This window comes from Brassica napus (assembly GCF_020379485.1).
Source record: "Brassica napus cultivar Da-Ae chromosome C3 unlocalized genomic scaffold, Da-Ae chrC03_Random_46, whole genome shotgun sequence".
Classification (NCBI taxonomy): Eukaryota; Viridiplantae; Streptophyta; class Magnoliopsida; order Brassicales; family Brassicaceae; genus Brassica; species Brassica napus.
Window position 1 is genome coordinate 83624 of NW_026014217.1, and position 7514 is coordinate 91137.

Here is a 7514-nt window from a genome sequence, read left to right on the forward strand (position 1 = left end):
CCGAACGCCCTCGTTCAGTAAGAGCAAACGAACAAGACGATAAACTAAGAGTTAAGATACAAAGTGACTACTCGTATCTTTCCCTCACACTTGGCAGAAGTATAAACTAAAACGCACAGAATGTCAATCATTCATCATATATATAGAAGCCGCAAAAAACGGCTAGGACCCAAAGCCACCAAATGGCCGGTCTCAAACACATAGTTCACATAGCCTCGCAAGGCCATAACACACATAAATCAAATACGGCCACACTCGGCCTAGATACATCAAACATCGAAATAAAACTAAGGGAAATAATCCCAACAATCCTCAAAGCTCAAAGTCGAAGAACCCGGACATGGAGACCCCGAACGAGCTCGCAGGCTGGTCCACCTCTCCATCCGCGACTCCGGCACATTCATCACCAACACCGGTTCCCGCTTCCGCCGTGTCCTCCGAGACCTCGATGGAATCCCAAAGCTGTCGGACCCTTCCTTCGATCGGAGGAACCAAGGATTCGGCATGGGCACACCCGTTCATAAGACCCGACATCTCAGAGACCTCGGCAGGAAAAGAGAAGTCCTCGTTCTGCGACTTGTAGAGGTAGCAACCGAGCCACGGCACTCGCGAAAAACACCCACGAATTCTTGAGCATCCTTAAAGCTCTCGAATTCGGTGGCAAACAAAGCAGCCCTCCGCTTCATTTCGGCGACAATCGCTCTCTTTCCTCTCCTCTCCGCACGGACAAGGGCCCGAGAATGGAGCTCAGCCTGTCTCCGACTCTGTTCTCCGACCTCCTTCCGAAACCTTTTCTTTGAGCAAAGAGAGATCTTGGAGAAAAAATTTCTATCTTGAAGGAATCTTTTCTTAAGGGAAGAAGTGAGTAAAGAATTTGAAAAACTTACTTCCCTTACTTATACAATTTTTTCTATTCACCTTCAATCTTTCGACAAACGATTACGTCCAATTCCACATAGAACAGACCATACCGCAAGGTAGGACCTAACACCCAGGTCCACGGATCCTAGCTAGCTGGGGGGGCTAACTATTGGGGTCAAAATCGGTCATGACGGAATCGATATCCGAAAGTCCTTAGAAAAACCGAATCTCGGTTAAAACTTCAAAAGCCGAGAAAACGAATAGCCGAAACGGATCGCCCGGCGAGCTCGACCGCGACACGAGCCAGCTCACCCGGCGAGCACGACCGTGTTGCCAGTCGACTCGCCGGCGAGCTCGGCCGCGACACAAGCTAGCTCGCCCGGCGAGCACGGCCGTGTTGCCGGTCAACTCGCCGGCAAGCTCGGCCGCAACACGAGCCAGCTCGCCCGGCGAGCACGGCCGTGTTGCCGGTCGACTCGCCGGCGAGCTCGGCCACGACACGAGCCAGCTCGCCCGGCGAGCACGGCCGTGTTGCCGGTCGACTCGCCGGCGAGCTCGGCCGCGACACGAGCCAGCTCGCCCGGGGAGCACGGCCGTGTTGCCGGTCGACTCACCGGCGAGCTCGGCCGCGACACGAGTCAGCTCGCCCGGCGAGCGCGGCCAATACTCTGCGGACCATTCCGAACCCGGTCCCATCTCATAACCATGCATCTTCGTCCAAAGTTTCCGTAACTCAGTCTTCGGGTCCGTGGATACGACACCAATGTTCCGTCTAAAAAACATCATCGAAAGTATTCGGGAAGTTGGGAAGATTATGTTTTTTGAATGGTTTCCTATTCTTCGTAGTAGAGCAGGTTATGGTTAACTTAACACCAACTGCCTCGGCTATGCGAAGAAACAGGGTTCCGTTAGAAGAACCATGCCTATACCAACGGCTACTTCGCGAGTAAAATCATAAAAACGCTTAAGTCTCGATATGGCCCAAAGAGGATCCGAATTGCGGACAAAGGCCCATCTATGGTCCCAAAAGACTTGAACCCAATGACTGGTATGACGGTTTATCTCTTCCGCGGGAAGAGATAAATGTCAAATTTCCGAAGATAATCACAAAGAAGAAGGAAATATGGAAAAGCCCGTTTCACGACAAATCCGGCCCGAGAAGAGGTAAACCGACGTAAGGAGGAGTATATAAGGAGGACATAGGACGAAGAGGAGGGCATTCTAAGAGAAAAGTTAATACTTAGAGCAATTTAGGAATTTTTCCGTTTTTTACTACCGAGCTGCGACTCGACTAGGTTAGAACTTAGGTGGCTAGACTAGCAAACATACCGACAGCTCTCGTGGCCTAGGATCTTACCTGTTGTTCACGCTCAAACGCGAATTCGAAAATAAGACCTCTTTGTTCTCTTTTCGCTCTTTTACGATTTATTACTTTCGAATCTTTCATATTGATTGTGTTGTGCGTGGCCCAGCAGATAACTGGGACCATCAGAGAAGGCTAGGTTAATTTGGCTTTCCTTCGATTAACAAAACTCGACGGTGTGAATTTCGGTTCCCACAACAAATCAAAATTGCTATGTAGAAAATTTATAAAAAACAAAAAAAAAATAATTTCTACATAGAAAAGATTCTAAAGAAAATAAAAACAATTTCGTTTAAAAAATATTAAATGCAAAAAAAATGGAAAATAAAACTGTTTTGTTTCTTAAACTGTTTCTATTTGTTTTTAATATAAATAAAAATCTACATCAAATAAAATTCATTTTATACCCGGTGTTCCTAGCTTAACTAGTAAAGTCTTCTTTCGAAAGGGTAGACGTGCCATGTTCGAGTCTCAACAACTGCAGGGAGGGATTAAACAACCGGCTCTTGTCCTTGGCCCAAAGAGATTATGGGTTTAGGCCCATAAATTCTTGAATTCAAAAAAAAAAAAATATTTTATTTCTCACACTACACCATCACTATTTTTGGAACGATTAATCTTTTTTGAGATTTTACTCCCTATGGTATAAATTCAAATTTATCTTTGCGTACATTCATTGCAGCTTCCTAAATTCTCATGATTCCACTTTCTCTCTCTCTAAGTGTGAAGAAATTGCAATTTTTAACTAAATAAATGAATGGTTTCTAACGAGAGTAGGATTCTGGATGGACATAGTCTCTGTGAAACCCCTCAGATAGTAACTAGCTCGTTATATCATCAGAAAATCTGAACATGCCTCTGCTGTATTGTATTGTTTTCTTCACCTAAACACATCGCCTCTGGTTGTTGTATTGTTGTCTCATCGAGGATTTTGATGATGCCATAGCGGAGTTGGACACTCTAGGTGAAGAGTCATACAAAGACAGCACCTTGATCATGCAGCTACTCCGTGACAACCTCACTCTCTGGACATCCGACATGCAGAGCACGTATGGGATCCATATGTAATCATTTGAAATTTTTTTTATATTATCTCAGTTTATTGGTGCTAAAGTTATATGCTTGTGGGGTGAATAAGGCAAAAGAAAAATCTAAAAAAACATATGTTAATTTTAAGGTTGACTTCATGTTTTGAGTCAATTTTGCAAATAACCCAATAAAAACTTGATTGTATAGATTGTAGACGAGTGTTTAATTTAAAATTAATTGGTAATAAATATATTAATTTATGAGGATGATTGGAGAAAGCTGTTAGTACTATAGACAACTTTAATTCTCTCCACATCACTAAATTAAAAGCAATCAAGCTTTGGTTAATTTTTTAAATTTTACACCCATATCTACCTTTTTATTTATTTTGTGGCTGTGGAGAGCTAATTTTTTAGAGCATTTTTTCAACTGCTTTGAAAAATGTTTTTTTCTCCTTTTTGTAAAACATGTATGCTTCATTTCTTCTATAGTAATACGTTTCACTAACATAAATATAATAATATATTTCTTACATATATAATCCACAAAAATGTTACAAATACTATTAAAATATGTATTACATATATATATGTATATAAATTAAAAAGTTCACACACATGTGTAAATAAAAACTACATATATTAATTTACATCATAATCAATTTGTAATTTCTACAATAAATTATTAACTTCTAAATTTTATTCTAATTTTCAAATATTACTATTTTAATGTTAAAGGCCAATCATGCTTTCTTTGAAAAATCCATAACTAAAATCTTACAACTACAGCACAAAGTCATACTATATAAATTCTATATCAAAAATATAAATCTACGGCTGTAACTAATCATACTATATCTCTCTTACGTATTGTTTAAGATCTTTTTCAATTTTTGATGTAAGACACTGTTCTTCTCCACATCTAAAACAGATTGGAATTGTTTTGTTCATCAATTTGATTTTGGTATTAAAAGACTTTGGCATGGCGTCTTTCGTTTGGCATACTTAGCCATTAATTTTTTGGCTAAACTTCAATTATATATCTTCACATAAAAAAACTAAAGTCGGCCGAATGATTCAACCATATATCTATATAACAGTTAGTTCAATTATATATTTTGTTTACAAAATTGTGCGAGAAAAGGCTACTATTTTATTAGTCCCATATGACTTTTTTGTATTTTAATAACATGATTACATTAATAAAAAGTACAAGTTATTAGAACCATAATGAAGAAAAAGACAAAAATAAGTTTAAAGAATAACAAAAGTTATTAGAATGAACAAGAAGAGAAAATGGTGCGTACAAAAGTAGACCTCTCTCTGATAAGGCCCAATGAAAGAGATTCATATGTTCTAAATCGGTTTCTTTACAATTAGATTGTATATAATTTGTATTACAAGCCCTTCACATGAGCCGAGACAAAAGGTTGTGATGAATCCCATGTCAAGTCCACTGTAAGCCAATGGTGAGTACATCCATAGCTCATCGGTGCTCAACAACAACATTTTGTACATATATGCATTTTGGTTAGTACAAACTTACAACATATACATAGATGTTAAAGACTCTGACGAAAACACAAACCGAAAAAAAATTGTGCATACCTTGATTTGAAGCTGCAAGAACTTCACGTAATGGACCGCTTCTTCAAGCATCGTGCTTATATCGACTTTTGTCCCATTCGGTACAAGGTTTTGTAGTGTCTTGAGCCTTTCGTCAAGTGACCCCACACCTTCGCAAGTGGGTCCGCCCCTGCTTACTTGTCTTGTGACGTCACAGTTAGAGTTACTGTTGTGTGGATTCTCTACGTGAAGTTGTTTCCTCTTAAGCGTTGCCGTTTCTTGGAAGTGATTTTGATCCCAAAAATCAAGCATGGTCGGAAGATTCCCTCCCGCATCACGCCAAGTGGGAACATATCAGGAATCAAGAAAGCATGTTGGTCAGAAGACACAAAACGTTGTTCTGATGATGGTGACGAAGATGGCCATTGTAAAGGCTAGAGAGACTAAGCATCTCATCTTGCGGTTTCTCCTCCTTAGATGATGAACACTGATCAAAGTTGAACATCCCCAGGAGAGACTCCAATTCACCATCAACAAAAACATCCATCTCTCTAACCTTCAACACTTGTATTCCTCCCTTCTTATTCTTCTTGTTAGTTTGTTGTTATAATAGTTTTTGATCTTGAGCAACTATATATAGGTTGGAGATTTTACTCGATGATTTGAGGAAGATTTCGTGATGATAAGAGAAATCAAGAGATTCTTAAACTAATTACAATCATTTGCGTCGAGAACAGGCCGTAATTAAATAAATAATACAAAGGCATGCATGATGAAGAACACGATCAGTCAACTTGTGGGGTCGACAATGAGAGCTGAGACCAGCTTTGTTCCTTCACGACACATTACTATATTTTTTTGATATAACCCATCTATTCAAATATACGTATAAGATCGTTAAGAGATTAGTATAATAATGAGAGACAGTTAACATTGGCCACATAAGAGAAGCAGTGAATAATCTACATTATAAAGAGCCAGTTTCAGCACTCCTGATGCGATACGTCAGCAGGTAAGTGAACCCCACTTTTAAAAAGTGTGAAAAAATGTTAAATATGTTGCTCGAACCCGGATTACTGTGATATAAACACCAACATTTATACCACTAAAGTAAAGGATACTTTGTACATTGGATTTCTTATAGTGGACCCCACACATAACTGTAATGTTTCAATACTCACGTGTAACTTTGATCATCGAAACCTATTTAGTAAAATCCGCATTCTGGCCCAATAAAACTTATAATTGGGCTAAATCTCTTTTGTATGTATCTAGGATTTTTATAGTACTTTGTCTCCACCGATAAACCGAAGTGTTACCTTTTTAGCTTATCAAAAAAAATTCTGAAACTTTTCATCTTCACCTCTCTAAATCTCCAACGACCAGTTATGGTACCGTTTCACCTCTGAAACGACCCGTCTCAGTATATATAATTCCTCAAACAAACCTTGAGACCCATATCTCTTATTAAATTACTCCTAAATTGAACTGTCGCAGCTTTTAGCCAACCTTCGAAGATGTAAGCCTGTTGTTGTTGCTTAATCCGTAGTTGCCCCCGCCACCTTTATCCGCCTAGAACATAGTACCCAGGAAAAGGTATTAAAAATTTGAGTTTCTATGGAATACTATATACCATATTTGTTTAATCAATATTCAAGCTATCAGTTTTAATACTTTAAGCGTATGTTTCTCTGGGCAGAATTCTGAGATCCACGGTTCTATCCCAGTTCGTGTGAATCACTACCATCCATCGCTACGATAGGGGGTCGATCGTGAAAGTTTATTGATCGCTCTGAAGTTGTCCGATTAACTAATATGATGTAAACTTTGTTCTGATGGGCTATAACGGAAAGTTATTTGGTTGCTAGGACTAATAGAGGCTGCAAGGCTGGGTACGTCTTAGGCGGAGCTGAAGGACGGTACAACTAGAGCGCCTATTGTCCGGTTTTTGTCGTGCCAACGTGCTATGGAACTTAAGCCTTCCTAGGAGAATCCAGATCACTTCGAAACGTCGGCTGTCATTTTCAACAGGTACCACCGAGATGTAAATTTTTTTATGTTTGTGGTGTGGTTCGACTCAAGATTGAAACTTTTGCTGATGAAATAATGATTTTGTGGATGCATGTCAATTAGATTTGCGAGGCTACAAACTGGTCACTGTACATTGGCAGGAAAAAAATGGCTATGTATGGTTCAGTTGTAACACCGGTGTGGTGCAATGGGGATGAACATGGTAACCAAAGGTGTGCATAATGTTATTGAGTTCCTCAGCGATGATTCCCCTGACATGGATGTGATCGGAATCTCTGGTGAGTTCCTTTTGTATGTTATTGGTTGATTTTAAAACAATGCATTTTAGCTTAGTGTCATCTTGAGACTTAAAAACTTGAAATTTATTGGTCAGATAACTTCTTCTCCGACATTAACAAACCTGCTGCAATGAACTGCATCGAGGGACCTGGCAGTAATTAAAAGAGAGATAGAGAACAAGGTGTTGAAAATGAGTGTGTCTGTGTGTCTGGCTTGGTGGAGCTCAATATACTCAAGAACCTCACCGTCTATGTTGTTGCAGGCTCTCTAGGTCGATTCAAATCTCATGCCAGCAACATAGTGTTTGATGTATTCATAGCTACTTGCCAAGATCCAGCCCAAAACATGGAGAGCTCTCAAATTGATGGAAGCCATTATAGCAATCA

The 7514-nt window shown here is 39.8% G+C and overlaps 1 long non-coding RNA gene and 1 pseudogene across 1 annotated transcript; one reads left to right on the top strand and one right to left on the bottom strand.

Moving 5' to 3' along the window:
* Positions 1 to 4310: 4310 nt before the first annotated feature.
* Positions 4311 to 5365, bottom strand: LOC111204172 (annotated as a pseudogene).
* Positions 5366 to 6732: 1367 nt separating this feature from the next.
* On the top strand, positions 6733 to 7497 carry LOC111204077. The gene is made up of 3 exons (XR_002656498.2): positions 6733 to 6849; positions 6952 to 7127; positions 7223 to 7497. It is a non-coding gene; the product is annotated as an uncharacterized LOC111204077 (long non-coding RNA).
* Positions 7498 to 7514: the final 17 nt, after the last annotated feature.